Genomic DNA, 15586 nt, shown 5'->3' on the forward strand with positions numbered 1-15586 from the left:
GGTGTCATGCAAACTGATGAACTACTCAAATTTAATGTTGAATTTTCCCACTCTTATCAGATGTTCAATAAATTAAGGAATATTAAAAAATAAAGTCAGAAAACTAGAAGAAAATATAGGTAAATGTTATTGATATGACTGGAAGGTTTTTTAATCCCAAAAGTAATGGGGAAAAGTCCTAGAGCCTAGAAAAAATTACACACAAATTCAAAAATCAGTATGTAAGAAGAAATAAAACTAAAAGGATTAACTGGAAGAAACATTTGCAGCAAATGACAAAGAATATCCTTAATTCTTAAAAAGCTCTTAAAGTCTCAAAATGAAAATTGAAAGGTGTACACTATTAAAAATATTTATAGATATGGATACTTATAAAATATATAATTCTATAATATATAAACATATATAATTAAAATATAATAAAGTATATTATAATTTTATAAAAATACTTATAGATACTGAAAATATTTGCAGCTTCACTAGTAATCTAAGAAATGCAGATTCTAACAATAAGTACTATTTACTTATGTAACTGGAAAGATTAAGAAAAAATTTTACTCATTGCAGGGCAGGGTTTTGTGAGACAGCCAGATAAACCCTGATGGGATTGTAGGTTGATCTTAGCTTTCTGGAACTCGAATCAGCAATGTATACCTAGAATCTTAGATGTTTCTTTTCTTTGACATATAATCCCTACAGTCAATACGCTATACTTTGCCAACAGGGAAGGATTTACATCCAAGAATAGTCTGAAAGACATTATTTGTGATAAACTGGGACCCACCTAAATGTTTAGCACTGGGGAAATAATTATGATACATCCATATGGTGGAATACTGTACAACATACACATTACTTTTGCCATCAGACAAAACTACTTAACACAACTTTTACAAATAAGACAAAGACATGCTAAAATTTCAGTGGTGATTTGTGTACTTTTTCTAATTTTTAATGATTAACACAAAATTTTGATTTTATAAAGTGTTAGTTTTTAGGATCAAGAATAAAAAGAAGTAAAAGAAATAAGGCCAATCACTAAATACTGTGAAAAACCTCTACTTATAAAAGTATCAGGCCTCCCTGGTGTTCTAGGGGTTGAGACTCCGCCTGCTAACGCAGGGGCCGTGGGTTCAGTCCCTGGTCAGGAAGATCCCACGTGTCCTGGGGCAACTAAGTCCAAGCGCCACAGCTTCTAAAGCTCGCTCATCCTGGAGACCATGCTCTGAAACAAGAGAATCACCACAATGAGAAGATGGCGCACAGCAAAGAAAACTCAGTACAGCCAAACAAATACACCAAAAATCAGAGTCAATGGATTGATGAGAAAGACAAAATAATTTGCATAAAAGAAAGTTAATGTCGTACAGATTAAAAGTTATTCATGTTCAACTTGGCAGGTAATAAAAAATTCAAATTAAACCAAGTCAAGGCACCAATTCATGACTAAATTTAAATTAAAAAAATTATTTTCAGTGTTGAACAGATTACAGTGTAGTTATAGTCTCAAAGGATCAGGTTAGTATAAATTAATCCAACAGCTATATAAATGTTTGGTTCTACACAAGACTGGTAATAATGTTCATATTCTTTGAAAAATTGAATTTAATTTTGGAATGCTTCTAAGGAAATTATTCAATAGAGAAAAGATAAATCTCTCTACTGCAATTTTACTTAAAATATTAAATTGGAATGTATAGTTAAGAGCAAGATACATCATGGTACAATCTGATAAACTCTTATGAAAATAGAAGAGTGGGAAATATATGCAGATGGCAAACCTTAGGCAGGCCAGGTCACTAAAAAATAGAAACTAAGAAGGAGGGCAAGAATGTGTTAGGGAGGTGACATTATGGGTAATTTTTTTGTAATTTAATCTTGATATAACATGGTCATTAACAATGCACAAAAATTAAAGGGAAGAAGTATCATGGGGATAAAGTGGGAAATGATATTTATGCATAATTATCTATACGCTTTTTATGTATACACTCGGAGAAGGCGATGGCACCCCACTCCAGTACTCTTGCTTGGAAAATCCCATGGACGGAGGAGCCTGATAGGCTGCAGTCCATGGGGTCGAGAGGAGTCAGACACGACTGAGCGACTTCACTTTCACGCATTGGAAAAGGAAACGGCAACCCACTCCAGTGTTCTTGCCTGGAGAATCCTAGGTATGGCGGAGCCTGGTGGGCTGCCGTCTATGGGGTCGCACAGAGTCGGACACGACTGAAGCAACTTAGCAGCAGCAGCAGCATCTATACACTTAATCAGTTGGTGACAGGGGCCTTCTTACGTATACACTTGTCAAAATGGAATTATCCTTCTTTTCTTAAATGAGTGAAACAGTAGCCTTAAGAGGCAAATAACTTGTTTGAGATTACAGTCAAATTCTGGAATGAAAATTTCATCTCTCTTGACTCCATGATGCCACCTGCCTCTGAATGTGTACATGCTACTGGTTGCTAACCTTTATGAGTCACAAACCTTGTTAAGCATGATGATAACTACAAACGATTTTTCCCAGAAAAATATCCCAAGACACAATTTGCATATTCACCACCTTCTAATGGGATCATCCAACACCACAGTTTATGCCTATTGTTCTGCAATAGTTAACAGAGCCACCTTTCACTCTCAAAATTGTTCTGATTGGGACTACAAATTCTTTGGTTTTGTTTAGATTTAGGCCAGACATATTTTTTCCTTTGTTCCCTTATCCACAGTCTCACCAGTTAAGGTGACCCTTAAATGTGACCACTAGTGTGACTTCTTTAAATAAAGCAACCAAAATGGAGCATTTCTTTACCTACAGCGTGAACAAGACACTCCTGTTCCAGTGATCAGCCATCTGCCATCAGCCAACACCTCAGCTTGTACTATGCAAGTAGCTCACCCTGGGAAGTTGAAAGCAGATCCCAGAAAAAACTAGACAGTAGGCAGTGGAGTAGGTTTTGGGTGAGTAAGGGAAAGTTCTGGGCATATGTGCAACCTCTGGTCAGGACTCAGTAGCTGCTGCCACAGACCCTGGGACCCCAAATACCTGGTGAGGATTAGGAGAAGATGGGTCCTAAGATGACAGGGCAAGCAATACGGCACTTAGAGAAGGTCATCCAGCAAAAGGGAAAGTCTTCAGATACCCCCATCAAGCCCCATGCATGCTTAGTCTCCCTCCAAAGTAGTCTCTTTAAAGATATTTAGGCAAACACCAAAGCCAGCACCACAATCCATTGACATGGGAAGGGGTCTGGAGCATCAAACGGAGATTTCCAGTCCCTGAAGAGCCAGCACAGAGTATCCTCAAGCTTGCTGGGTTGGCAGCAGACGGGTCTAACATCTTCCCTCCACAAAGCAGTCCCCAGGATGTGTGGCCGCTGAGATTCCCACACGAACGAGACAAATAAGCATCTTGTTCCTCACAATTCTCTCAAATGCTAAATACCAGGGTCAACAGCAGAGAACAGGGGTTCAGGGAGATCTGTAGGACCAGGTCTACATCATTTGTCCACATCAGAAAAAGCAGAAGAAACAGATTAGATACTGGCTTCAGAGGAATTGTGGCCATTGCTGGGGAGCCTCCCTGTTCTCTTCAGGCTGTTTTCAGAAAGATGTTGTCGAGGTGAGCTTCCTGCTTGAAACCCAAAGGAAACTGGGGGAAACCATGAAAGATATTACTGAGAAGCACTGTCTCCAGGGAGTATGTAGAACATCATAAGGGGAAAGCATATATTGAGGAAAATGCCTGTTTCTCTTTGATTCCATTTGTCCAAATCAAATCTTCTTAATCTGGGATCTGTGGCCTCACATGAGAAAACAAAATCCTTATTTTCCTTAACTTTCTCATGAAACTTACCATTTCCTTCCATAAATATGGGTAAACAACCACAGTAGTAGGAACAGTACCTATGAGTTTATCACTAACTGAAATCATAGCTACTTTCATGCCATGTTCTGGTTATTACAAATAGTTCTAAGTATCATTTATGCCCATTAATTTTTGAGGATTACAGTTTCTAGGTCTGCTGCTAGGTTGTTTTTTTTTTTTTTTTTGTGAACCATGAAGGCTACCCATATGATACTCTCAGAGATTTGTCTTTTCAGAGTGAATATTTTAGTAACTATTCCAGTATAGTTGATTTTTTTATCATGCTGCTGCTGCTGCTAAGTCGCTTCAGTCATGTCCGACTCTGTGCGACCCCAGAGACGGCAGCCCATCAGGCTTCCCCATCCCTGGGGTTCTTCAGGCAAGAACACTGGAGTGGGTTGCCATTTCCTTGTCCAATGCATGAAACTGAAAAGTGAAAGTGAAGTCGCTCAGTCATTCCCGACTCTTAGCAACCCCATGGACTGCAGCCTACCAGGCTCCTTTGTCCATGGATTTTCCAGGCAAGAGTACTGGAGTGGGGTGCCATTGCCTTCTCTGTTTATCATGCTACATATTTTAATTTATATATTTAAGAACATTATTCTGAGAAGGAGTTCATGGGCTTCACCATACTTCCAAAGAGGTTCATGGCCTAAGTAGTGAGGAACCCCTGGAAAGTAAAAACACCAGGCAAGTCAGTTTACTTGCCCTGGAGGAGGGCATGGCAACCCACTCCAGTATTCCTGCCTGGAGAATCCCACGGACAGAGGAAGCTGGCAGGCCACAGTCCACTGGGTCTCACAGAATCGATACACCTGAAGCTACAGTACACACACACTCAGTTTTTTAGTGTGAGTTGCCCCAGTGGGAGTTATGTAATATTTCTATTGTGAATTGATAAGTAATTGTGGAAAAGTGACCAAGCCATATCCTGTTAGGCGGTATTCAACAGATGCCTTCCTCAAAGAGAATCTATTTGATAATGTTCTAGCTTCACCTTACTTTGAGAACTCCTTTCCTTGCACTAATGTGAATTCTTTTACTTTTTGGGCTGTATATCTTATAGTCCCAAGAAATATGGGGCTACTTCCAGTCTGTAGACCTGACAAACATCTTAGATTTGAGGATGTTCATTTCTTCCCAGTCTGCTCCTTCTATCTCCACCCCACCATAGGAAGTGGGTACTACATGAGGATTACTTATATTTTGGAAGTGATTGCACAAGGTGATGAGCAAATACCCTAGGCTCAGACTTTCAGAGCTATAAGGAATATGGAAAGAGTTCAGCTCGCTGGTAAAGAATCTGCCTGTCAATGCAGGAGACAGGGTTCAATCCCTGGATTGGTAAGATCTCCTGGAGAAAGGAATGGCTACCCACTCCAGTAGTGTTGCCTGGAGAAGCCCATGGACTGAGGAGCCTGGCAGGCTATAGTCCATAAGGTCACAAAGAGTTGGACATGACTGAGCATACATTCACATGGAGACATAGATGATAATACTAATCAAATAATGAATAGCATGTTATAGGCTATTGTGCTTTATATAACTTATTTCCCTATATAGTTTACTTGTATCTTCTGATTTAATTTATAGAACTTCCTGAAGTAGTTATTAATATATACATTTTACCAAAGTGGAAAGTGAGGCACAAGGAAGTAAGGACATTCAGAGAGTAGTGATAAAGTTTCAAGTCTGAATTCAGCTGTTCTCATACCTCATGCCCTTAACCATGCTAACTTGCCTCCCTTAGATTTGGAAATCTTCTCCAATGTCTGATATGTATAAAAGCAAAGTAGAATTGAAGAATATTATCTATGTAATGCTATGGTTTCTGAGAAGGCAATGGCACCCCACTCCAATACTCCTGCCTGGAAAATCCATGGACAAAGGAGCCTGGTAGGCTGCAGTCCATGGGGTCGCTAAGAGTTGGACACGACTGAGCGACTTCACTTTCACTTTTCACTTTCATGCATTGGAGAAGGAAATGGCAACCCACTCCAGTGTTCTTGCCTGAAGAATCCCAGGGACGGGGAAGCCTGGTGGGCTGCGGTCTCTGGGGTCACACAGAGTCGGACATGACTGAAATGACCTAGCAGCAGCAGCAGCAGCAATGCTATGGTTTAAAAAGTTGCTAAAGAAATAAAAGCCCAAGCTTAGAAAGTTGTAATGGGATTATTGCCCATTTAAAAAGAATTGACTGTAGGTATACCTTAAATGCTAAACTCTTTGCTCAAATAAACTCGACAAAGAAAGTCTTAGGGACAGAAGTTAGATTCAGATTAAAAGTTAGAAAGTGATCTTAAAAGTTTCCAAAGGGGAAGAAAAAAAGGGGAAAAAAAGATAAATCTCTTAAACACAGGTCACCCAATTCAAACCAAACTAAAAACCATCAGGTTTATCTCCTTTCACACTCCACCTTCAGGCAAACACCTATTGGATAAAACAGTCTTTAGAAAATTCCTGTTCCATATAAGTCCACACTTACCAAATAGATTTAATCAAATCACAGGGCATATATAAAGAATGCAGTTTGAAGTAGATGAAAATCTTATAGTTTCCAACAGTGAAATTTTTGCAATCTCCACCCCCTGTTCTCAAATCTACAAGGATATTTGAATTTGGCTAATTGCATATGGTGAATCTGCTATTATATCTAGTTCAGTAGTTGCTCTCCCAGAAGGTTTTTAATAGGTTTTCTCTGAGCTCTGGGCTAGGCTGCAAAGATGAGGGGCAGTGCACTCACTCATCTCTCTCCCTTGCTTTGTCTGTGCTTAAGTCCTAGCACATGCGTGTTTCGATTAGACAGTGACAAACGGATATGAGTGCTCCATGTCTGAGGGTCACTGTAGTTATAAAGACCATCCCCATGGAAAAGAAATGCAAAAAAGCAAAATGGCTGTCTGGGGAGGCCTTACAAATAGAGAGAGAGAAGTGAAAAGAAGAGAAGTGAAAAGCAAAGGAGAAAAGGAAAGATATAAACATCTGAATGCAGAGTTCCAAAGAATAGCAAGAGATGATAAGAAAGCCTTCTTCAGCGATCAATGCAAAGAAATAGAGGAAAACAACAGAATGGGAAAGACTAGGGATCTCTTCAAGAAAATCAGAGATACCAAAGGAACATTTCATGCAAAGATGGGCTTGATAAAGGACAGAAATGGTATGGACCTAACAGAAGCAGAAGATATTAAGAAGAGATGGCAAGAATACACAGAAGAACTGTACAAAAAACATCTTCACGACCCAGATAATCATGATGGTGTGATCACTCACCTAGAGCCAGACATCCTGGAATGTGAAGTCAAGTGGGTCTTAGAAAGCATCACTACAAACAAAGCTAGTGGAGGTGATGGAATTCCAGTTGAGCTATTCCAAATCCTGAATGATGATGCTGTGAAAGTGCTGCACTCAATATGCCAGCAAATTTGGAAAACTCAGCAGTGGCCACAGGACTGGAAAAGGTCAGTTTTCATTCCAATCCCAAAGAAAGGCAATGCCAAAGAATGCTCAAACTACCGCACAATTGCACTCATCTCACACGCTAGTAAAGTAATGCTCAAAATTCTCCAAGCCAGGCTTCAGCAATATGTGAACTGTGAACTTCCAGATGTTCAAGCTCGTTTTAGAAAAGGCAGAGGAACCAGAGATCAAATTGCCAACATCCGCTGGATCATGGAAAAAGCAAGAGAATTCCAGAAAAGCATCTATTTCTGCTTTACGACTATGCCAAAGCCTTTGACTGTGTGGATCACAATAAACTGTGGAAAATTCTCAAAGAGATGGGAATACCAGACCACCTGACCTGCCTCTTGAGAAATTTATATGCAGATTAGGAAGTAACAGTTCGAACTGGACATGAAACAACAGACTGGTTCCAAATAGGAAAAGGAGTTCGTCAAGGCTGTATATTGTCACCCTATTTATTTAACTTCTATGCAGAGTACATCATGAGAAACGCTGGGCTGGAAGAAACACAAGCTGGGATCAAGATTGCCGGGAGAAATATCAATAACCTCAGATATGCAGATGACACCACCCTTATGGCAGAAAGTGAAGAGGAACTAAAGAGCCTCTTGATGAAAGTGAAAGAGGAGAGTGAAAAAGTTGGCTTAAAGCTCAACATTCAGAAAATGAAGATCATGGCATCTGGTCCCATCACTTCATGGGAAATAGATGGGGAAATAGTGGAAATAGTGTCAGACTTTATTTTTCTGGGCTCCAAAATCACTGCAGATGGTGACTGCAGGCATGAAATTAAAAGACGCTTACTCCTTGAAGGAAAGTTATGACCAACCTAGATAGCATATTCAAAAGCAGAGATATTACTTTGCCAACAAAGGTTCGTCTAGTCAAGGCTATGGTTTTTCCTGTGGTCATGTATGAATGTGAGAGTTGGACTGTGAAGAAGGCTGAGCGCTGAAGAATTGATGGTTTTGAACTGTGGTGTTGGAGAAGACTCTTGAGAGTCTCCCTTGGACTGCAAGGAGATCCAATCAGTCCATTCTGAAGGAGATCAGCCCTGGGATTTCTTTGGAAGGAATGATGCTAAAGCTGAAACTCCAGTACTTTGGCCACCTCATGCGAAGAGTTGACTCATTGGAAAAGACTCCGATGCTGGGAGGGATTGGGGGCAAAAAGAGAAGGGGATGACAGAGGATGAGACGGCTGGATGGCATCACTGACTCGATGGACGTGAGTCTGAGTGAACTCAGGGAGTTGATGATGGACAGGGAGGCCTGGTGTGTTGCAATTCATGGGGTCGCAAAGAGTCGGACATGACTGAGCAACTGATCTGATCTGTAGTTGTAAATCCTACTGGGCATCAAGTGGGGGGTACCCTTGCCCCTAGATGTGCCAGTCCTCCTCCTTCCTTTTCCTTCTCCCCCCACCTCATGGCAGGGACTGTACCTAAACTTGCCTTTGTTGCCCAGTCTCAGCTTGGTGCCTGGACTTGATTAGGAGTGAGCTGCATGCAAGAGTTTCCTGTAGTTCATTTTGTTGTTGTTTTTGTTGTTGTTGTTGTTGTTGTTCAGTCACTAAGTCTTGTCTGACTCTTTTGCGACCCCGGGGACTGTACCCTGGCAGGGTCCTCTGTCCATGGACTTCTCCAGGCAAGAATACTGGAGTGGGTTAGTCAGTTCCTTCTCCAGGGGATCTTCCCAACCCAGGTATGGAACCTGCATCTCCTGCACTGGCAGGCGGATTCTTTACCACCGTGATACACACTGGAGGAAATAAGGCAAGATGACCTGTTCATCAACGGGTCTACAGTTAAGGTCACAATGGTAACTAAGGTTACCCAGAACGTAGTACACCAGAAGAACCAAAAACACTGTTATTGGATCTTTTGTCTGGACTTAGTAAGTTGCCTGGAGAATCCCAGGGACAGGGGAGCCTGGTGGGCTGCCGTCTATGGGGTGGCACAGAGTCGGACATGACTGAAGTGACTTAGCAGCAGCAGCAGCAGTAAGTTAAGATAAAATGAGAATGTATAAAGTCATACTGTGACTTGAATTATGTACCACTGACTCCTTAGTCACTCAAACATATTGACTGTCATACACAGCCCTGACTACAGTACAATTGTGATATCATCTTGGCTCCTTCCCATTAGATTATTGGTGAAACCTTATCAAAAAGTCACTGGAAGGGTGTTTCTCCTCGACTTCAGCTTTCTGATGAGTAAGGAAAGCTTGGAAGGAAAAGGAATCATGGACTACTCTATCTTTACTTTCAGTGTCATCATTTTCAGCATAAGCAGTTGGCTAATCCAGGGAAGAAGCATGAACAAGAATATAAGTGTTCCTCAATCATTTTTTTTTCAAAGAACACTACTATCTTTTTTGTTTGAAGCAAGTTCTGGTTATTGGGGCTATCAGCACAATAATTAATCAGTCATACGGTTACACATTTAGGGCTTCCCTGTTGGCTCAGTGGTAAAGAATCTGCTAGCTATGCAGGAGACCTGGCTTCGATCCCTGGGTTGGGAAGATCCCCTGGAGGGAGGGCATGGCAACCCACTCCAGTATTCTTGCCTGGAGAATCCCAAGGGCAGAGGAGCCTGGCCGGCTATAGTTCATGGGGTCACAGAGAGTCAGACACGACTGAAGCAGCAGCAGCTGGGTAACATGTTTACCATGGACCCCCCACTCCACACTCATTGTGGGGTCAGATTTCCATACTGGGAGGGCAGGGCACCACACTAATGCAAACAGGAAGTCAATGGGTGCAGACGTGCATGTAAGGTATCTTCTCTGCTTGTTTCCATGCTCCATCCACTCACTGGACTTCATCCAATATGTACAACACAAAAGAAAATATTTAAGAACTTGAACATGGCAACAGTAGATCATTAAACCAAGCTCATGGTCCTTCTGAGCATGTGACTGCACATGTCACAAACCCAGGAAGCTGGCCCTAATGGAGGCATGGAAGTAGAAGAGTAGGTTTCTGGTTTAGGGGAAGTTGAAGAATCTTGTTTGTCTTGCACATAAGACAGAAGACAGAAAAACTCAGAGAAAGAAACTGGACCAGATTCTAGAAAGCTTTGAATGCTATAGCCAGAAGTTTGGGCTTTATTTTGTATGCAGCGATAGGGATGGACGTTTCAAGTGGAAGAGTGACGTAATCTGGAGTGGCTTTATGGAAAGGATGATGGCAGCAACTTGCAATGTGCATCAGAGAAGGTGACATTGTTAAGTGGGAAGGCACTGGCCCTGAAGTCATCCTGACAGTGTAGATGAGGACTGGAATAGAGGCTGTGGCTGGGAGTCAGGAGAGGGGCTCCAGACAAAGACATACTTCGAGATTCAATCTAGAGCTGTCTTTCTGCACTACTTGTCTGGTTTTGTTTTCAAACTTAAAAGTTTATTTTAAAAATAAGGCTTACTTCTCCCTTTGGAATTCTGAAGTTTCACATGTCTACGAAAAAATTACTTGGGTTTCAGAAATTTACTTTGGAAGCTTAAGGCTGTCAATCAATTTAGAAACTATGCCCGGAGTCCTGGTGACTCTCAGAGCTGCCCACCCTGGAAGCAGTGCTAAGAAGGTCCCAGTCCCTGAGATGTTAGAAAACCATACTTTACGTAAGGAGGATTTAAAAGTCTTCCACCCTAAATAAATTCCTTTTGTCTATTTCAGACCATATGGAAATGATGTAGTGAGGGTAAAATAAAAAATCTAACGGAAAACATCCTTTCTGGAATGAGAGGATTAAGCTCTACCTTCAGCTAGTCTTATCAGACCTCTGGAGGTGAACCTGTGAAGAGGGATCCTCAGCAGCTCACAGGGGGCAGAGTTACATTCTGGCGAGCTATGTGTAAGCTAGTTAAATGGAATTTGGCCCTGATCTAACTCCCAGTACCAGACAGGGCAGAGCCACATCTGTATTTATTTATGTGTCCAAAAGACACATGCAAGGAAAGAGGTGGGCAGGGCTTTCTACTTCACACCTTGTTGGGAATATTCCCTGACAATGGGTGGGCGTGAACAAAGAGTGGTGTACCGCCAAGTGCTTTGCTTGGTTTTGCCCCATTAACTCAAAATATTTACTGAGGTCCAAGGACCAGAGACTTCTCAAAATAAGGGGTTTATTATTTTGGCAGATGGAAAATTTGCCTTGGTTTCGAGGAAGAGAAGGATTTAAATATTTCATCCACAACTTCACACAAGGGCAATATGCTTGATGCAAAGTTGTAATATGGTTCTTAAAACATATCCTGACTCTAAAGACATCGCAACTGTCTCAACAGCTTTGTTTCTCTGAAGCCATTGATTGTACTAGGTCATTTCCTTTCTTTTGTTTTCAAGGACCATTCAGGTGGTTCCAGTTTCTTTGTTGTACAATGGTAGGGCTACAGACTGCTGCTGGGTCACCAGCCCTTTCTATAGGTGGGCTTCTTTTTATAGTAGGATTGGTTAGTGGTTCAGCAGACAGATACTCTAGGCTTGAAGAGGCATATGCCGGTGCCTAGACATGAGAAGCCAGTAGGAGCACCATCAGGGCACACTGCAGCAGCTTGCAGGGCTTGGGAGCCCTCAGGGTCGGGAATGTGTGACAGTGCATTTATCTTGGTAAAGTAAGGATTCTCAACAAAAGTCAGTTTTGTCCTAGGGGACATTTGACAATGCCTGGAGGTATTTGATTGTCAAGACTGGTATTGAGGGATGTGTTACTGGAATCTAGAGGTTAGAGGCTGGGGATTCTGCTAACCCCCCTCAATTCATAGGGCAACCCCCAAAACAAGGATGTATACCATCCTACATGCTAGTGGTGCACTGTGGAGACACACTGGTGTAAAATATCCAGATATCCACTGATTAAAGGGAAAGAGTGTCATTAGTCCTGAGGATCCCCTAACCATTGCACCAAATTCTGAAGGGTGCCCTATCTGAAAAAACTGATGATCCATGTGGCAAGAAGACAATTGACATCTGGAAGGGTGATGGGTCTTTCAAGAATGCCTTCTTCCCTGTACAGGGGAATGCATGTTTAACGGACCTCATGTGTCGCTGTAGTCGATATGTGTTACTCTTTGTCTGTCCAACGTCCTTTCTCTTTTCCACCTGGGGAGAGCACCTTGATTTTCCTTGAGCAGTGACGCTCCCCTTAGCTGAGGGTAAATCAGTTCAGTTCAGTTCAGTCTCTCAGTCGTGTCCGACTCTTTGTGACCCCATGAATCGCAGCACGCCAGGCCTCCCTGTCCATCACCAACTCCCGGAGTTCACCCAGACTCACGTCCATCGAGTCAGTGATGCCATCCAGCCGTCTCATCCTCTGTCATCCCCTTCTCCTCCTGCCACCAATCCCTCCCAGCATCAGAGTCTTTTCCAATAAGTCAACTCTTGCCATGAGGTGGCCAAAGTACTGGAGTTTCAGCTTTCGCATCATTCCTTCCAAAGAAATCCCAGGGCTGATCTCCTTCAGAATGGACTGGTTGGATCTCCTTGCAGTCCAAGGGACTCTCAAGAGTCTTCTCCAACACCACAGGTCAAAACCATCAATTCTTCAGCGCTTAGCCTTCTTCACAGTCCAACTCTCACATCCATACATGACCACGGGAAAAACCATAGCCTTGACTAGATGAAACTTTGTTGGCAAAGTAATGTCTCTGCTTTTGAATATGCTATCTAGGTTGGTCATAACTTTCCTTCCAAGGAGTAAGCGTCTTTTAATTTCATGCCTGCAGTCACCATCTGCAGTGATTTTGGAGCCCCCCAAAATAAAGTCTGACACTGTTTCCACTGTTTCCCCATCTATTTCCCATGAAGTGATGGGACCAGATGCCATGATCTTCGTTTTCTGAATGTTGAGCTTTAAGCCAACTTTTTCACTCTCCACTTTCACTTTCATCAAGAGGCTTTTGAGTTCCTCTTCACTTTCTGCCATAAGGGTGGTGTCATCTGCATATCTGAGGTTATTGATATTTCTCCCGGCAATCTTGATTCCAGCTTGTGTTTCTTCCAGCCCAGCGTTTCTCATGATGTACTCTGCATAGAAGTTAAATAAACAGGGTGACAATATACAGCCTTGACGTACTCCTTTTCCTATTTGGAACCAGTCTGTTGTTCCATGTCCAGTTCTAACTGTTGCTTCCTGACCTGCATACAGATTTCTCAAGAGGCAGGTCAGGTGGTCTGGTATTCCCATCTCTTTCAGAATTTTCCACGGTTTCTTGTGATCCACACAGTCAAAGGCTTTGGCATAGTCAATAAAGCAGAAATAGATGTTTTTCTGGAACTCTCTTGCTTTTTCCATGATCCAGCAGATGTTGGCAATTTGATCTCTGGTTCCTCTTCCTTTTGTAAAACCAGCTTGAACATCAGGAAGTTCACGGTTCACATATTGCTGAAGCCTGGCTTGGAGAATTTTGAGCATTACTTTACTAGCGTGTGAGATGAGTGCAATTGTGCGGTAGTTTGAGTATTCTTTGGCATTGCCTTTCTTTGGGATTGGATATGGAGCCCTAATCACGGCCTCTCAGAATCTTTACCCCACAAGGAACAACAACACAAGGATGATAAATGACTAAGCCAACTTATTCCTGAAGACATGGTCCTTATGGTGCAGTCCCTAGACAGCTCATTTTCCTGTGTCTTTCCAATTGATTTGTTTGTTTCACCCAGCAAGAGCAGGACACAAACTAAGAACAAAAATGCCCCCATTCATCACTTTGAGCACCTGGGTGATGTTGTGGATTGGAATTATATCAGACTTGTGAGCTGCTTCATGGAAGGCATTACATTCTAGATTTATGGAGATAGACTGCAAACTCTTCAGCCCAGTGCCATCTGTGATGATGAGCTCATTAGTACCCTGCTGCTGCTGCTGCTAAGTCGCTTCAGTCATGTCCGACTCTGTGCGATCCCATAGATGGCAGCCCACCAGGCTCCCCCGTCCCTCGGATTCTCCAGGCAAGAACACTGCAGTGGGCTGCCATTTCCTTCTCTAATGCATGAAAGTGAAAAGTGAAAGTGAAGTCACTCAGTCGGTCAATCGGTCGACTCTTAGTGACCCCATGAACTGCAGCCCACCAGGCTCCTCCGTCCATGGGATTTTCCAGGCAAGAGTACTGGAGTGGGGTGCCATTGTCTTCTCCAGGTTAGTACCCTAGGAAGAGCAATAATCACTTGATGCAAGTTACTAGTTACTACACAAAAGCCTTTGACTGTGTGGATCACAACAAACTGTGGAAAATTCTTCAAGAATGGGAATACCAGGTCACATTACCTGCCTCCTGGGAAATCCGTATGCAGGTCAAGAAGTAACAGAACCAGACACCGAACAATAGACTGGTTCCAAATTGGAAAAGGAGTATGTCAAGGGTGTATCTTGTTACCTTGCTTATTTAATTTCTGTTCAGAGTACATCATCTGAAATGCCAGACTGGATGAGGCACAAGATAGAATCAAGATTGCCAAGAGAAATATCAATAACCTCAGATGTGCAGATTATATCACACTTATGGCAGAAAGTAAAGAGGAACTAAAGAGCCAGTTGATAAAGGTGAAAGAGGAAGGAGAGTGAAAAATCTGGCTTAAAACTCAACCTTCAAAAAACTAAAATTAAGGCATTGGTCCCATCACTTCATGGGAAATAGATGGGGGGAAAAATGGAATCAGTGAAAGACTTTATTTTCTTGGGCTCCAAAATCACTGTGGATGGTGGCTGTAGTCATGAAATTAAAAGACACTTGCTCCTTGGAAGAAAAACTATGAAAAACCTAGACAGCATATTAAAAAGCAGAGACATCATTTTGCTGACAAAGGTCCATCTAGTCAAAGATATTGTTTTTCCAGTAGTCATGTATGAATGTGAGAGTTGGACCATAAAGAAGGCAGAGCACCGAAGAATCGATGCTTTCGAACTATGGTGCTGGAGAAGACTCTTGAGAATTCCCTGGACAGCAAGGAGATCAAACCAATCAATCCTAAAGGAAATCAACCCTGAATATTCATTGGAAGGTGATGAATATGCTGATGCTGAAGCTGACCCTCCAATACTTCGGCCACCTGATGCAAAGAGCTGACTCATTGGAAAAGACCCTGATGCTGAGAAAGATTGAAGGCAGGAGGAAAATGGGGTGGCAGAGGATGAGATTGTTGGATGGCATCAACGACTCAATGGACATGAGTTTGAGCAAACTCCTGGGGACAGTGAAGGACAGGGACACCTGGAGTGCTGCAGTTCACAGGGTCACAGAGTCAGACACGACTGAGGGACTG

At 42.3% G+C, this 15586-nt stretch overlaps 1 long non-coding RNA gene across 1 annotated transcript in view; it reads right to left on the reverse strand.

The window, feature by feature from the left end:
* Positions 1-918: 918 nt before the first annotated feature.
* Positions 919-15586, reverse strand: part of LOC147364511 (uncharacterized) — a 118448-nt gene continuing 103780 nt past the window's right edge. The window contains exon 3 of the long non-coding RNA XR_015134610.1: positions 919-1225. This is a non-coding gene — a long non-coding RNA (uncharacterized LOC147364511). The remainder of the gene's footprint in view (positions 1226-15586) is intronic.

The sequence above is a fragment of the Bos grunniens genome, chromosome 10 (assembly GCF_055505025.1).
Source record: "Bos grunniens cultivar Pamir isolate PY7600 chromosome 10, Bosgru_T2T1.0, whole genome shotgun sequence".
Taxonomy (NCBI): Eukaryota; Metazoa; Chordata; class Mammalia; order Artiodactyla; family Bovidae; genus Bos; species Bos grunniens.